At 40.3% G+C, this 17,704-nt stretch overlaps 1 protein-coding gene and 1 pseudogene across 6 annotated transcripts in view; both read right to left on the bottom strand.

The window, feature by feature from the left end:
* Positions 1-17,704, bottom strand: part of LOC131055869 (uncharacterized) — an 88,508-nt gene that overhangs the window by 19,430 nt on the left and 51,374 nt on the right. The window lies entirely within an intron of this gene.
* LOC131055868 (mitochondrial carnitine/acylcarnitine carrier-like protein) overlaps positions 1-17,704 on the bottom strand; it is a 36,884-nt pseudogene that overhangs the window by 10,749 nt on the left and 8,431 nt on the right.

Genomic DNA, 17,704 nt, shown 5'->3' with positions numbered 1-17,704 from the left:
GACCTCAATAGTTCAGTTCAATGATTGAGCCCTGTAGATGTCCTCCATAATCATGCTTGAGTCCCGATGATGTATGAATGTTAATTCTACAAATAGTCAATTGAGCTACAGTTAACTTAGAAGTTGGCAAACTCAGAAGCATACAAAAAAATTACTAAATGAGCCAATTGGAAAAAGTCCTTGACCTGTTGTTGTCCCAGCAGTGGCAACTGCAGCAGCTTCTCCGGTGGCAAGAGCACTTTGAGCTTGCAATCTACACTTCACTAGCTCAGTTGGGCAAGCGAGCATTGACACGGCAACACCCACCCCTGCTCCACAAACTACCTGCTTTTCCACAGAAAGGGGAATCCCAGGCGCTGTTCTAACTAAGGTTTCCATCTGCCCTCTGGCAATAAAGAGAACTGCATTTAGTGCTAACACTGTAGCTAATGGAGCTCCCATTCCTTTGTACAGACCTCGAGGGCCCTCTGCTGTAATTGTCTGTCTGACAGCACCATGGCACCAGCATAGCGTGGCGGTTGGCCTGGAGGAGGTACCGGCTGGCTCTGCAGCTTTACCTTGATTGTGTCAAAGGGATGCCCACATATCAATTGTGCTACTCCTCCAACAGTGCCAGAAAGCAGATCTTTGCTTGCATTATTTTCCATTATGCCCTTCAAAACCAGTATCTATCTGCACCACAAAGCGCTAACAAAATAAAAAAAGTTGAGAAAACAATGTGAGCCCAAACTAAATAACACAACTAGAACAATATCTTCGCAACTACTGATGGAGAGCTTGCCTGTTTATTTTCCTCAGTCAATCAAAAATCATAAATACAATATTATTACTAGGTGGCCATCATAATCACTATAAACCTTCCCAGCAGTCTTACAACTGTTTCCCATTCAACTTATATACATTTGTTGGGTGTACAAAGGAATTTCACTTAGTAGTGAATCTGTAGCTGTAGCCTGAAAGAGTGGTCATGCATCAGGGCACTAAACCCTTAAGGATAGTCAGTCCCTTAGCTAGGCATTAGGGTTCAATGGAGTTACAAAGTACTAAATTTGACTAAGAGTCATGCATAGTGATGCAGGAGCATCCCTGGTTCATAGCAATCTTGCATCAACCAAAAACATTTTCTTTTCTGCTTTGTTTTTTGTTTGCAGTTTCAGTTTTCTTTTCTGTGTGTCCCGGTTTTAGCTCACCGGTACCTGTGGAGTTGGATTCTACTTGAAGACTTGATCACCCTGCTTGCTTTCTAACCACATCTCATTTGGATCACTTTCCGGCAAGATATAGCTACCGGTTTTCTTGATAGTTTCTTGTTACCGGTTGTTCCTTTGTTACCGGTTGCCTGAGACCTATTCTAGTGATCTACCGGAACCCATTCTGAAGCTTGCGGAGCCTTGGGCGTTGATCTAAATGTTGCTTGGCGTGTGGCCGACCTTTTGTGTTTCATCCTTTGGATTTCCCAAAGGAATCTCTTGGCGGAGGCCGACCTCACTCATTTTGCACGTTAGGTCTTGTTCTTCGGGTTTTGATCCTTTTTGGGCCGACAGGATCCTTTGGATCGATATATATATTTGTAATCATGCTCTAGAATCAATCAATCAGAGAATCAAGGAGTACCAGATAGATAAACGGTGCCTAGAAGATAGATCTTTCGATTCAAGGTTCCGGTGTGACCTATTCTACCAGGCCTGTGTGCCGGTATGTTGTAACCCGGTTGTTACCAGTTGGATGTAATTAACTTTCATGCAATAGAACTATCTGTTATGCATTGCCTCCATCATATCTGTGTGTTTCCGTTGTGTTTACTCTTGCTGACCGGTTTGGACTGATCTCCTCGAGGTCCCTCCTCACGGGGGACTACTTCAAATGGTATCAGAGCGAAGTTCGTTCCGAAGGTTGCGTGTCCTGAATCTTGTTGTAGGGTGGCGGATTGCGGATCCGACCTACAATTGCAGAGGACTAGCGTGGATCAATGGCGCGAAGAGGGACTAGGAATGGTGGAGCGCGTGGGAATGCAAACCCTGCTATAATGGAGATGTTGCGAGGAATAGCAACCCGATTAGAAGTCGTGGAGACAGCCCAGAGAAGAGGCCGACATGTTAAGGATGTGAGCGAATATGAAGGAGAAGAAGCCCCGGCAGAACAATTGAACCTACCGGCAGTTGATCCAGAGGAGGAAAGGTTTTTAAGGGTTTTGAGTAGGGCAAACACTAAACCTCATTTTACCCCACCGGAATATGATGGGAAGTTAGATTCAGATGAATTGATGGATTGTATTTCGAAGATGGAGAAGTATTTTGACTTTGAAAACACTGCAGAAGAGAGGAAGGTGAAGTATGCCTGTACCCAATTGAAGGGTCATGCATCTCTTTGGTGGGAGCACTTGCAAGTTGATAGGCAAAGAAGAGGTAAAGAAAAGATTAAGGCATGGGATAGGATGATTGCTAAGTTAAAATCAAAGTTTGTCCCGGCAAATTATCAAGTAGATTTGTTCCGAAAGTTGCAGAATCTGAGACAAAAGGAATCTAGTGTGAAGGAGTACACCAAAACATTTTACAAATTGAACATCAGATCCAGACATGTTGATGATGAAATTGAACAAATTGCAAGATATTTAAACGGATTGCGAATGTCTATACAAGATGAACTCAGTATGATCAAATTAGAGTGTTGAAGAGGCTTACCAGTATGCAATAAAGGCTGAAGAGATTGAATAAAAGGCATGAGCAGAGACAGAGAGGTAGAGGTGGAAGGTTTACCGGAGGAAAATTTCAAGGAGCAAGAGGATACACCGGAGGAAGAGGAACCAGTACAGATCAAAACAAGGACAAGGAAGTGAGCAAGGAAGGTAATTCATACCGGAAGGATGATAGAAATTTCTACCGGAGGAGAGAACCGAATGGTTACCGGAATGAGAACTTTGGAAGACAAGACAAAAGGACATTCAGAGGAACATGTTTTAAATGTGGAGGAGAAGGACACCGTGCATTTGAATGTAAGAAGTCAGAGGCTACCGGAAGAGCGGCAGTGGTGGAGGAGAACCCCACCGAATCAAACAATAAACCGGAAGATGGAGAACTGTTGATGATGAGGAGAGCTTTGTGTGATATCGGAGGAGATAAAGAACCCCAGCAGAGGAAGAACCTGTTCAAGACCAGATGTAAGGTATCTAGTAAGTGTTGTAAAGTTGTCATTGATAGTGGTAGTTCGGATAATCTTGTTTCAGAAGAGATGGTGAATAAGTTGAAATTGGAGAGATTGAAACACCCTAAGCCTTACCAGATAGCATGGATTCAGAATGAACATAAGTTGTTAGTAAGTGAACAGCGTGTAGAAAAATTGAAAATTGGGAATTATCATGATGAAATTTTGTGTGATATTATGCCTATGGACATTTGTCATCTTTTGTTGGGAAGACCTTGCCAGTTTGATAGACAGGCAATACATGATGGGAGGAAGAATACATACACTATTGTGGCCAGTGGGATGAAGCAAACCTTGTTGCTTTTGGAGGAACCTTTGAAGAATGAAGTTTGTACAAATACAAAAAATTGTCTAGTAGATGGAAGAAAGTTCATGGATGGACTGAGACATGAGAATGTGTGTTTTGCCTTAATTCCTAAGAAGACTGAGAGACCGGAACCGAAAGGAGAACACCTGGCAGAAATAAGAGATTTGCTGACAGAGTATGGGGACATCATTTCAGATAATGTACCTGATGGATTGCCACCTGTTAGAAGTATTAGTCATTGCATGGACTTAGTTCCCGGAGCTAGCTTGCCTAACAAAGTTGCACATCGGTTAACACCGGTAGAGAATGAAGAACTCAATAGACAAGTGCAGGAGCTATTGAAGAAAGGTTTGATCAGGTAAAGTTTGAGCCCTTGTGCAATACCAGCAATATTAGCACCTAAGAAGAATGGAGAATGGAAGATGAGCACCGATTCAAAAGCAATAAACAAGATCACAGTGAAATACCGGTTTCCCTTGCCTAGGATGGATGACATAGTGGATTGTTTGAGTGGAGCAAAGTACTTTACAAAGATAAATTTGAAGAGTGGATATCATCAGATCAGGATCAGAGAAGGTGATGAATGGAAGATAGCATTTAAGACAAATGAAGGATTATATGAATGGTTGGTGATGCCTTTTGGACTGACTAATGCACCGAGTACTTTCATGAGGCTGATGAATGAGGTTTTGAAGAAAAGTTACTAATCAATATCAAGTAGTGCACTTTCATGAAGGATGAGTTAGTCTATTTAGGATTTGTGATATCTAAGGATGGTTTGAAGATGGACCCTGAGAAAGTGAAAGCCATTGTTGAGTGGCCTACACCAGAAAGCATTGGAGAGGTAAGATCATTTCATCGATTGGCTAGTTTTTACCAGAAGTTTATCAAAAATTTCAGTTCAGTTTGTAATCCTATGACTGAGACCATGAGGGGAGATAGGAAGGAATTCAAGTGACCACTAGAGCAAACAAAAGCTTTGAGTTGTTGAAACAGAAAGTGACTGAGCAGCCTGTGTTGGCTTTACCGGATTTCAATAAGGTATTTCAAGTGGATTGTGATGCAAGTGGGACAGCAATAGGAGCAGTTTTGAGTCAAGAAGGGAAAGCAATTGCATATTTCAGTGAAAAATTGAATGATGCCCAGAAGAGATATTCAGTATATGATCAGGAATTTTATGCCATAATTCAAGCCTTGAAGAAATGGAGACATTACTTGTTGCCTAAGGAGTTTGTGTTGTATACAGATCATCAAGCTTTGCAATATTTGAGCAATCAGAGTAAGTTGAATCAGAAACATATGAGATGGGTAGAGTTCTTGCAGAGTTACACCTTTGTGTTGAAACATAGAAGTGGGAAGTCTAACAAAGTTGTTGATGCATTGAGTAGGAGAAGAAATTTGCTGACAGAGATGAGAGTGACAGTATTAGGTTTTGAAGATTTGAAGACCTTGTATGACAAAGACCCGGATTTTGCAGAACCTTGGAAAGCATGTAGAGAACCGGTTATGGTTGATAGGAGCAAATGGTTGGATTACTTCATTCAGGATGGGATCTTATTTAAGGTAGTTCAGTTGTGCATACCTAAAAGTTCCATGAGAGAAAACCTGATAAAAGAGAAGCATAGTGGAGGTTTAGCTAGAGATTGTGGCATTGATAAAACAGTTGCATTGGTGAGTGAGCAGTACTTTTGGCCCCAGATTCATAAGGATGTTAAGAGATATGTGCAGAGTTGTAGAGTTTGTCAAGTTGCAAAAGGTAGTAGTCAAAATGTGGGATTGTATAAACCTTTGACAGTACCGGTAAGACCTTGGGAGGATATAAGTATGGATTTTGTACTTGGCTTACCTAAGACACCAAGAGGGAATGATTCTATATTTGTGGTAGTGGATAGATTTTCAAAAATGGCTCATTTCATACCTTGTAAGAAGACATCAGATGCATTGCATGCAGCGGACCTATTTTTCAAGGAAGTGGTAAGATTGCATGGATTACCTAAGAGCATAGTTTCAGACAGAGACACTAAGGTTGTTGGCTATTTTTGGAGAACACTTTGGAAGAAGATGAAGACAGATTTGAAGTTCATTTCTACTTTTCATCCAAAGACTGATGGACAGACAAGAGTAGTTAACCGGAGTTTGGGAAACTTGTTGAGATGTTTAGTAGGAGATAAAACCGGAAGTTGGGATTTGATCCTTGCACAAGCAGAGTTTGCCTATAACAATCAGTGAATAGAAGTACCGGAAAAACACCTTTTGAGATTGCTACCGGAGTGCATCCTAAGGGAATAACAAAATTGAGAGACATTAGCAATGAAGACCGGGAGAGTTCAGAAGCAAAAGAATTTGCAGATCACATGGCAGTATTGCATATTTAGGTTAAACAACATTTGGCAGACATGAATAGCAAATACAAGGAGAAGGCAGATGAGAAGAGGAGACAAGGAATTTGAAGTTGGCGATGAAGTGATGGTTTATTTGAGAAAAGAGAGATTCCCGGTTGGAACTTATAATAAGTTGCAGATGAAGAAGTTTGGACCCTGTAAGATCTTGAGAAAGTTCAGTTCTGGAAATGCATATGAAGTGGAGCTACCGGATAGTCTAAGTATTTCACCTATATTCAACATTACAGATCTTCATGAGTACCATGAACCAGAATTTAGTGTGGATAGTATTGCAGATTTGGAGAAACAATTGCCCCAGAAGGAACCAAATCAGATTGAAGAGATTTTGGACAGTAGGATTGGGCGTAGTACCCGAAGCAGTCAGTACAAAGAATACCTTGTGAAGTGGAAGAACAGACCAGTGGAAGATTCATCTTGGATTTCTCAGGCAGAGGTAGACCGCCTTGGTTTTCCTCTAAACCCAACAAAGTGAGAGGCTCACTTTTTATTAACCCCGAATGTCTAATGCAAGAGCATCCCCGGTTCACAGCAATCTTGCATCAACCAAAAACATTTTCTTTTCTATTTTGTTTTTTGTTTGCAGTTTCAGTTTTCTTTTCTATGCGACCCGGTTTTGGCTCACCGGTTCCTATGGAGTTGGATTCTACTTGAAGACTTGATCACCCTGCTTGCTTTCTAACCGCATCTCATTTGGATCACTTTTCGGCAAGATATCGCTATCGGTTTTCTTGATAGTTTATTGTTACCGGTTGTTCCTTTGTTACCGGTTGCCTGAGACCTATTCTAGTGATCTATCGGAACCCATTTCGAAGCTTGTTGAGCCTTGGGCATTGATCTCGATGTTGCTTGGCGTGTGGCCGACCTTCTGCGTTTCATCCTTTGGATTTCCCAGAGGAATCTCTTGGCGAAGGCCGACCTCACTCATTTTGCACGTTAGGTCTTGTTCTTCAGATTTTGATCCTTTTTGGGCCGACAGGATCCTTTGGATCAATATATATATTTGTAATCATGCTCTAGAATCAATCAATCAGAGAATCAAGGAGTATCAGATAGATAGACGGTGCCTAGAAGATAGATCTTTCAATTCAAGGTCCCGGTGTGACCTATTCTACCAAGCCTGTGTGCCGGTATGTTGTAACCCGGTTGTTATCGGTTGGATGTAATTAACTTCCATGCAATAGAACTATCTGTTATGCATTGCCTCCATCATATATGTGTGTTTCCGTTGTATTTACTCTTGCTGACTGGTTTGGACTGATCTCCTCGAGGTCCCTCCTCACTGGCGACTGCTTCACATAGAATGTGTTTACTATTAGGGGACAGCGACACAATTTGGAGCTGCCCAAGAGTAGTGGAAATTTATGAATCCAGTTAACTGAGTTCAGCTATAGGGGCCTGTTGTGACCATTTCACACATTGCCCCATTGCAAATGGGGAAACCCTCTTTTTGCTCGTTTTTTCGCTCGCTTTTCGCTTCGCTTTTAGGGTTTTGTTAGTCAGTCAATTGTCTGGATTCAGGGTCAAGCCTTAGGGTTTTAATTGCCGTCTTTTCAGGCCAGAATCCGGTCAATTTTGAGAGCTTTTGAGCTTCCTTTCGAAGGATGCAAATTTTGAATGCAATGAATTTGCCAGAATGGTCTATTTTCAATTGGAATTTTGAGTGCAGAGCTTAAATTTGTCTAAGTGTTGAAGGTGAAATGTGAATTTTTGTCCAATTGAATATTTTGACCAGATTTTGAGTTTTTTGATTTTTGATCCTAGGCATTGTAAATGATTTGTTTTCGCCGTGTGAAGTGATAAAATGTGTAAAATCATGATAATTTGGCCTGTAGGAGCAGAATCGCTCCTGTCCCTCAGTGAAGGACCGGAGCTCGTTTTCGAATATCTTACTGTCCTTGCAGGGTCAAGGTGAATTTCGAGTTGGAAATGATAGAGAAAGGCGTATCTTTCCGTTGAATATAAATTGAAGATTTTCACAAGCACAGAGGTGCCTCCAGGAATCAAAATCGCTCCTGTCCCTCAGTGAAGGACCGGAGCTACAAATCAAATATTGCTTCGTCCTTGCAGGATTTCAACGACTTGACAATTTGAAGATGTCCAAGGGGATATGTTTTATCGCATGAATATAACTTGAAGAGCAAACATGGAGGAGAATGGTCTAGAATGCCAAAATCGCTCCTGTCCCTCAATCAGGGACCAGGGCGAAGTACATTATAGCTCCCGTCCCTCTCCAAGGGACCAGAGCGATATTCTTCATAGGGCGAGATTCAAGCGAAGACCAAGTCAAGTTTATGTTTGAAGGCAAGGAAGGAGGTGAAATGAACTCATTGAAGATAAATTGAAGATTACCAAATGCCAACACAAGACCAAAATGCTTAAGTTCGCTCCTGTCCCTCAGGAAGGGACCAGAGCGATTTTTGTTATAGATGATTTTCTTGCCAAGTTACAACCGATCTCAAGGCATGGATGAATAGAAGGGTACATTACGAATCCGTTGAATATAAGTTTTGAAGATGACGAAATGAAATGAGGCCTACAGAGCTAGAATCGCTCCTGTCCCTCTCCAAGGGACCAGGGCGATACAGTGAGTATGTTGCCTTTTCCTCAAGTTCAAAACCGTTCCAAGTCAAGATGAAGGGTGGTAAAGGCGTTTCGAAGTGTCCCAATGAAGAACGAAGTATCCAAAGTTGCTAAATTGAATGGATTTACACTAAGACCCCTAGTTCGCTCCTGTCCCTCTCCAAGGGACCAGAGCGAAATTTGCATAAAGGCATAAATTTTGAAAGTTTGTCAAGCATCAAGCGATTAAGGAGGGTCAAGGGACGTCATATCACGCATTGAAGGTAATGGTAAGCTGAAGAACGCAAGAACAAACTCAAAACCTTGGAGTTCGCTCCTGTCCCTTGGGAAGGGACCAGAGCGATGTTTGTTATATTGGCTAATTCATGCAAAAATCACGTAAGGTCAAGACTTCACAAGGTTGTAAAAGGTTTAAGGCGCCTTTTGAAGGAGATATACAAAAGCTTCAAACGTAAAATGATCGTCAAATTGAATACAGAAGCTATATCGCTCCTGTCCCTCTCCAAGGGACCAGGGCGATTTATATGGAATCATTCATTTTCCTTCAAGTTCATGCCAAGTCAAGGTCTTTCGGGATCACACAATGTATAAGGTGTCATTTGAAGATGATTTACAAAGGTTTCGAACGTCAAAATGTTATCAAATGAGCTATAGAGCCTATATCACTCCTGTCCTTTGGACAAGGACCAAAGCGATTTTTGCAAAAACACTCATGCTCCTTCAAAATCAAGACAATGCAAGGATTGGCGAAGTAAAGGACGTCCTTTGGAAGACAATGAACGAAGAACGAAGATCAAATGTTTACAAATTTGAGCCAGAACATGGAGATCGCTCCTGTCCCTCTCCAAGGGACCAGGGCGATATTTGCCAAAACACATGATATCCTTTAAAGATCACGTTGAAATAAGGTTGCACAAGGTTTTAAACATCATTTGGAAGGTGATACAAAGGAAGATAGACGTTAATATTACCAATTTGAGCTTAAAATGGAGAAAGACAAGGATCGCTCCTGTCCCTCTCCAAGGGACAAGGGCGATGATCCTTTAAATATCAAAATGTCTTGTGAAAAGCAAGTGGAACGAGCATGGAATGAACAAGCGATGTTATTATTTGCCTTATGATGAAAATTGGAGTTCGAAGATGCAAGATCAACGTGAAAACATGAAGATCGCTCCTGTCCCTCTCCAAGGGACCAGGGCGATAATGGTTATAAAGGCACTAGTTCATACAAGCAAGACATTCAAGTTCAAAGGACCTAGCCAAAACGCTAAATTCAACGTGGAGATGGAGATCTCGAACGCCAAAATTGCCAAGATCGAGACAAAATTGATGGATCGCTCCTGTCCCTCAGTCAGGGACCAGGGCGATGAGGTTTGAATCTCCCCACTTTTCATTTTTGGCGCTCAAACAAATGTTTTTTGAATTTATTTTAAATGCTAAATCGATAATTTTTGAAATTCAATAAATTAGCATTTAAACATTGCGCTTAATATTTATTAATTATTTTGCCTTTATAAAAATCGAAATTTATTTATTTAAATAATAAAGGCATTTAATTAATTATTTATTAATTAAATAAAATCGAATGGAGCGTTTGATATGGAGGTCGGCCTTTATTATTTAATTAAAAATCGTTTGAAAATTGCTCTATATCACAAAAGTCGGCCTTAGGGTGAATGGTGAGAAGCGCTTATAAAGGGAGAGTGAAATCTTCATTTTCACATCATCATTTTACCTTTCCACATGCGATTTGAGGAAGACAAAGCAAGGTGGCGCTAATATCATTCAAGGTGGTGTGAAATTTGGAAATCCATTTGTGCGAACTTGAAGATCTATTTGAGCGAATTTGCTAAGACATTGGAGATCACGTCAATGACAAAAAGGTGGCGAAATTGATATTTTGAAGAAAGAGATCACGTTGAAAACCATCTTTCGTCAATCTTGCCTAGGCGATTTTGTTCTTTTTGCATTCTAGAGTTAGCTCTCGATTTGAGGTATGGCAATTTGGTTTTATTGTTTTATTTGTTGATCGTCATATTTTAAATTTTGAATTTTGAATTTTTTGAAATTTTGAATTCCTAGCTCAATCGTTTTATTTTAGGAAATGATAACTCAAAGACTTATCATGAAGTTTCCTAAAATTTATTCTCTAATCTATGTTATTTATTGCAAAATCTAGCTTCTCATTATGAAATGTTGTGTAGGTATGGCAACCCCGAAGGCGGGAGCATCCACCAGTCGTTCAACTCTTATGAAAGAAGATCAGAAGACCGAAGAAGTGGAGACCAAGATCGTGTCGAAGTGGAGCCACATTGGAGATACAAACTTAGGCAACTTCAGCACGAAGAAGTTTCGAGAGATCCCTTACATTGGCAAGCCATCGCCTGTCGCCCGGAGAATAATAGAGAGTGGCATCATTAAGGCGGCCGGCTTTCCTCCAGTTGTTCAGTGCCATGAGTTGATGATCGAGTGTGCTTGTCATTATGATCCACAGTCCAGAACGATCGTGTCCAAAGAGGGAAACACTTTGGCCTACCTTTCAGAGGAAGCTATAAGTGAAGCTTTCCATCTTCCAGAGCACAAGGACATGATATACAAGAGCACAGAAGGAGCCAGATCAATGTACGAAGATGATCCAGATGTTTGTCTAAGCATTATCAATAAGAACTGGCTACTTAAGAGCCGTCCCCGTCTGAGCAAGGTCCCAAACACACCGCACAGGATTGATTTCCAAGAGGAGTACAGAGATTTGATTACCATGCTCAACCGAGTTACAGGAGCCCCTCATGCCTTCTATTTTGAGAAGTGGATGTTTTACTTCATCCAGGTGATCGTTCAGGGAAAGGGTACGATACATTGGGCTAGGATGATTAGCCATTGCTTGGACGTACAGTTGAGGAGACTCAAGGCTACTAAGTCCTTCCACATGAGTTCATATGTCATTTATGCCTTGATTAGGAGTGTTGAGTACGCAGGACTACCTCACAGAGGAGTGATTGGAAGAGGACCCGGCGAGGTCAGAGCTTGTGATTCCTATGCCTACTTGCATCATCCGCCAGGGAGCAACTATAAGTTAGTTAATGATACCTTCACGATGAACATCACAAGGACGTTGCAAGGTGGAATTCACAACAGGTTATCTCAGGATGCCCAGGAATTCATAAAGAGGTACGGTGCTTGGTTCATTCAGTTTCCCAAGTTCACTTATATTAGGGTGCATGGATGTCCTTTACCTCCATACATGTTGCCGAGATATCCGAAAGACAGAATTGTGTTACTTGAAGTAACAAGACAGTTGGCAGCATATGTGAAGGCATTCAGACACAGACATCAGAATGGAGTTCCAGTACCTATCATTTTGGGTAATTCAATTGAGGTATGTCCTAATGCTTTAGCCATGGATGATGCAGAGAAGGAGTTAGCCTTGTATTCTTTTTCATCTTTTGCTCTGAGAGAAAGCTTTGATCCACATGGACATTTAGAGGAGACAGTCGGCAGGAAGTTTAGACATGAGTATCAGATTGAAGATTTTATGATGAATCTCTTAGATGATCTTGTAGTGAAACGAAAAATGCATTCTAGATTACCTTTGGATTTCATCAGGAAATGCAGGATTTACAGAGTGGCCGACCAAGCTCAGGACAGTGGCAGACATATCCAGTCTTCCTATGATCGAGAAAGCAAAACAATAAGGTTAGATTGGAATGAGCCCGAGGTCGTGGATTTAGATACTTTGATGGCACCAGTCTTGTCTTGTACTCGCAGATGGGTTGACATTCAGCATCAGAAGTTGAGAGAACAAGGCATAGCTATGACTTTCACTTTGGAAGAGAAACCAGCCGAAGGTGGAGCTAGTGTGAGTGAAGGCAATCCTAATCCTAGAAATTCAGGTGAAGGAAACCTTCGATGTGCCAGTGAGGGCAATCTCCATCCAAGAGGTTCGAAGAGGAAAGAGAGACCTGGAAAGGGAGAATCTTCCAAGAGGAAACAAGAGGCTAACAGAGATCGATCATCCGGTACTTCTTCTAGACCTGAGAAGAGAACAATTCAAGTGGAAGAATCCATGGAGTCTATGGTACAGAACGACAGGCAGGAAAGAGGACAGGCACAGCAAGGGTCACCAGATGGATCTCTCCAAGACTATGAGTTAGATGAAGACAAAGAAGATAATGAAATGACGTCTCCTCCCAGACAAGAAGAAATAGTGCATAAAGAGATTCAAGTTCAAGAAACAAGATCGATTATCCCAGATTGGTTGAAGGAAAGATTAACTAAGGTGATCGTAGTAGAGGACGAGGACAATGCAATTGATTTAGAGAGCCTTGTTGGACGTTCACACGAAGTAACAGAGAAGAAGAAGGCTACCAAGATGTCCAAGATGATTCGAGATGAAACTGGATCCAGAAAACTGCAGATAGCTACACCGGCAGTAGACAAATATGAAGGTGAGATCCTAGCAGAGGAATATGATATACAGACATTTGAGCTAGGACCATCTACAGCAGAGCAGACTTTAGATGATGCTACCGACTCATTTGAGGCATTGAAAGACAAGCTTAGAGAAGAAATGGAGAAGAATAGAAAGCTTGAGAGAGAGAGAGGTGCATGGAGGACGTATTTCAGTCACATCAATGAACCTTTGGGACGTCAGGATCCAGCTAGATCACCAGTGCAAGCACTTCCACTTCAATCAATCAGTGAGGCAGAGAGATTCAGGAACATGGTCCAACGTACAAGTAATTGGATGGATAGATCTCATACAGTGGCCATAGAGTTTGTAACAAGGATGATGAAGATTATTCATCAAGCTATCCAAGTTCTTGAGATAATCCACAATTTGATGATAACAGTAGCTGCATTTGCCCATACCAAAGATGTCATCATTCCTGTCTTGAAGGTAATAAGACATACTTCAAGGAAGATTTTAGCGCAAGAGAATATCTTGGAGGGAGAATCTCACAGTTTGTTTCATTGGTCAACCTTACTCCATATGAAGAGTGTTTTCTTTGAAGACATCAGTGTTAGATGTGGCCGAGTTGAAGAGGTGATCAATCCGATCCAGGACAGAGTATTTGAGGTACTTCGTACCATTCTTGGCAGAAGGATCGAGGTCGAGACAGATGTGGATATGCAGGAGTTAGAGGATAGAATCAAGGTCATCTTTTGCAAGGACGCAAATGTTACAAACGAGCAATATGATCAAATGTTTGCCACCATGCTCCTGATTGAAAGAACGAAAGAACTTGAAGCTTCATGGGACGCAGCTCTCCTAGATGCATTCGATCAGGTCATCCACTTGGAAGAGAGTATGAAGAATCTTCCCGAGATTCCAATTGCAGAAATCGAAGGAATCGTGACAAGATTCATTGCATATGCCAAAAAGGAACATTGGAAAGGGAATAAGATTCTAGATGAAAGGTTGTTATAGATGACATGGCATCTTATTTGTCATTGGTTTACGTCTCCTAGGTTTTTGTGCCAAATTTAATATTTGGCTATGTATTTAATATTGTTCAGTAAAAAGGAGGCCATTTGTAACAAACCCTAATTAGGGTTTAGGTGTCATGATCTTGACCGTTGATCTACTTTCAATCTGGACCTTTCATTGTAACTGGGGATGCTATTTATACCCCCATTTTTCATTTCATTTAATAATAGTTAATAGTGTAATAGTCAATAGTTGATGTAATAGAGAAGAAAGATTAGAGTTAGAAGCAATTTTATTTTGTAGCAAGATTGAGTTTTGAAGAGAGAAATTCAAGCAAATTGTTGTATATGATGATTTGGAAATCAATGAAATATTGAAGTTATGGTGTTTCGTTGCAACTTTCTTAAGTTATCTTCATGGTTGTTTGATTTACTTGAATCATGCTCAATCAAAGTAGCTTGTTAATTTGAAGGACATAGTGTGAGACTTGATTTTTGGTAGGATTCGTAATCCAAACCACTAGCTTCTTGCTGATTGTAGGAACGCCTTGCGTGGTCGACTGGAGAATACTTTGAGTCCCTTAACCTTCAATCATTATTGTATCTTGGATATGTACCTTCGTGGTAGTGGCCATGATCTTTGATGCATTGAATATCATTTTATTACCTTAGAAGATCGCACTAATTTCAATTGAGTTGTTATCTTATGGCAAAATTGAAGTTGGTTGAATCTCGCCAAGTCTTGTCCATACTAAGTCATTCATAGGGTTAGACTAGATTAGACCTCTTTCAAACCCTACTCTTTTGTTATTTTTGAATAGTTTCTTAGTTTAGCAAATCTTTAGCTTTCGGAATACGTAAGGCCCCTTGGAGGAAACAGCAAATCACATCATACCGCTGGAAGCTTGTCCACACATAGAGACCCTACTAAAAGAACCTTGGAGTCTACCTAACTGATCCTTTATGCGAATCTTCAGCAGTTAGAGACTATTTTCTCAAGAGAGGATAAGATGCCTATTGGTATTTTATTCTGTGTATGATGGTGTACAAAATACACGTCAACAGGGCCCAAGCAAGACAAGGAGAACTGAGCATGTGAGAGGGATGTTTCAGGCTCAATCTGTGCAATCCCAGCAATATGTGGTTTTCTTTTTGTTAGTGGTATGTTTTACAGTGTTCTCTCAATAGTTCAATAATTGAATGTGGACCATGTCAAGCTTGGTGTTTAAGAAACGGTGTGACAATTCATTAGCAAAACATTAAGTGTTGAAAAATTACATCATGTCAGAAGATGGGAACAATACCTATGGATTTTACAAGAGGCTTTACATGAGTTTTCTGTGACACTTTTGAATAGCATACAGTGAAATGACATGAACAAGTATTATTCAAATGGGCTACATATCATTTAAATGGAATGCAGCAAGTTCCATTTTTAAAGTGGCACTTCAATATCATTTTTCAGAAACATCTATTGTATTTGATAATTTTATCAGATATAGACTGAATCAAGCTAGGGGCCACGTGTAAAGCCAAACTAATTTTCCCTTGACTAAATTAAATCTAATCTCTTTTTGGTACAGATTACATCATGTGTTGAAGAGAAAACATAAAACTACTAGCTTGTGGTTACTGCAGGTTCATTTGTAGATGAAAAATCAAAACTATTTTCACACATTTTCTTTTTAAAAAGGGAAATTAATCTTTGTTTGACATGTCTTATTTAGTTTAGATTTTTGTGTGTTCCTAGCTAAGAGTGTGTATGGTCTCCTCTCATGCCGCAAGGTGAACTCACTTGTGTATGCTCTCTCCTCGCTGCTTAGGGCAATCTTGGAGATCAAAAATAAGTGTCACTTTTTATTTCTCTTTTTAGTGGGCTTTGCTTGGATTTCATCACCAAGTGGCAACCCAAACCCTCATGTTTCAGCAGGGTATAAAATTTGTTGAAGGATAGCATCGGTCAGTAATCTACTGATCTGACTGAGTCAAACAAAGTTGTATAATTGGCCTAATCGGCCTTAGACAACTTAGTTTAACAATTAACTATATATTGATATGATAAAATGATAATTAATATGCATTATACAAGAACCGATTAATGTATGATTCAATTCTATGAAATGATTACTGAATCGATTAATATATGAATCGATTCGATGTTAAATCTTATTAACTGACGTAGTCATTTAGCGAGTTGATTCTTAAACGATCTAAGAGGGAGAGACATGATGGTTAAAGAGAGACATGTTGTTTGTATATAAGTTCGATCTCTCCCTAGATTAGTAGTTCGATGAGGATAGAAGATATAAGGATTAGTGAAATAAGAAACAGATTAGATTCATATCTTACACATCGAATTTGACCCATCATCAACAGCAGGTTATATTTGCTTCAAATCGGATCGAAGTCCCAGGCAGATACTTGTCCTGCAGATTTGCTGTCATCTCCCAGTCTGCATTCACAAACAACAATCAGACCAAGCTCACTCATTGTGGGGTGATTTCAGTGCTTACCATCAGATTATCATTATAGGGCAGATTGAAGCCATAGGTTGAACTGTGTTGATACTCTCTTGAGAGGTGAAACTAATTTATAATCAGATAATTTTAAATAGAATCTGATCTCCAAACTTAACAAAATTTTGGTAGAGAATCAAAAGACAAGCACATATGTCATTTTCGACTAAATTTGTAAAAAACTTTATACCTTGCAAAATGAAGGCAGAGATTGCATTAAACTTTTGTACCAAGCTATTAGAAATACCCCTCATTTCATGAACTTGGGCCTTACATACCTTTGGGCATATTGAGGACGCCCTCTTAGCAAACCTTGTGCAAGCCTAGTTAGATAACTTTGGCTATCCATACTTGTGATACACCAATAAGTGGCTAGCCCCAATAAGTTACTCACCACATGCCCCTAGAAATGGGATTGTAGGTCACATATGCTCTCCTCTCACACCATAGCATGTACTTGAGGATCAAAACTGGTTAGTACCCCCTTCATGGATCTTACTTTCCACGCCTAGACAAGGCATTGTTGAAGGGCTCACAAGTGGGTACATACCCACTTGAATAACCTTAAGTTGTGTTACTCTGTCTCCCCCGTTTGCCAAAAAACAAAATCAACTCATCCAAAACATTGTCTTTTCAAGTCAAACCAGATCAAATCCTTTGTATTTCACCAATTGTCACTAGGAGCAGATCTAAATTGACACCAATACGGACATTGAAAAAGAAAATCCATTCTCACAAAGTTTATTTAGGAACCATCTCACACAACCAAGCCACCCACAATGATGACAATGAAAGCTTGCATAACGAGAGCAAATATGCATATGACCAAGACAGCTTTTCAAGTCCGATTCAAGATGAGCTATATTCAATGGATTCTTCCGCCGAAACAAGAACAAATTCATTAGACATCTCATAGAATCAAGGGCTAGGCTTCCTAGAAAATTGACCTTACTACCATCATAGGTTTATTTAAGAACCATCTCACACAACCAAGCCACCCACAATGATGACAATGAAAGCTTGCATAACGAGAGCAAATATGCATATGACCAAGACAGCTTTTCAAGTCCGATTCAAGATGAGCTATATTCAATGGATTCTTCCTCCGAAACAAGAACAAATTCATTAGACATCTCATAGAATCAAGGGCTAGGCTTCCTAGAAAATTGACCTTACTACCATCATAGGCCAAAGTTCCCCTTCCCAATGTCTTGTGATCATGATAGGACTCATAACCATGCCCATGACTATAATGACATCCTAAACACCAT

Source organism: Cryptomeria japonica, chromosome 11 (genome assembly GCF_030272615.1).
Source record: "Cryptomeria japonica chromosome 11, Sugi_1.0, whole genome shotgun sequence".
Lineage (NCBI taxonomy): Eukaryota > Viridiplantae > Streptophyta > Pinopsida > Cupressales > Cupressaceae > Cryptomeria > Cryptomeria japonica.
The sequence above is the reverse complement of the archived record's forward strand: the minus strand, read 5'-3'. Positions and strand labels throughout refer to the sequence as shown.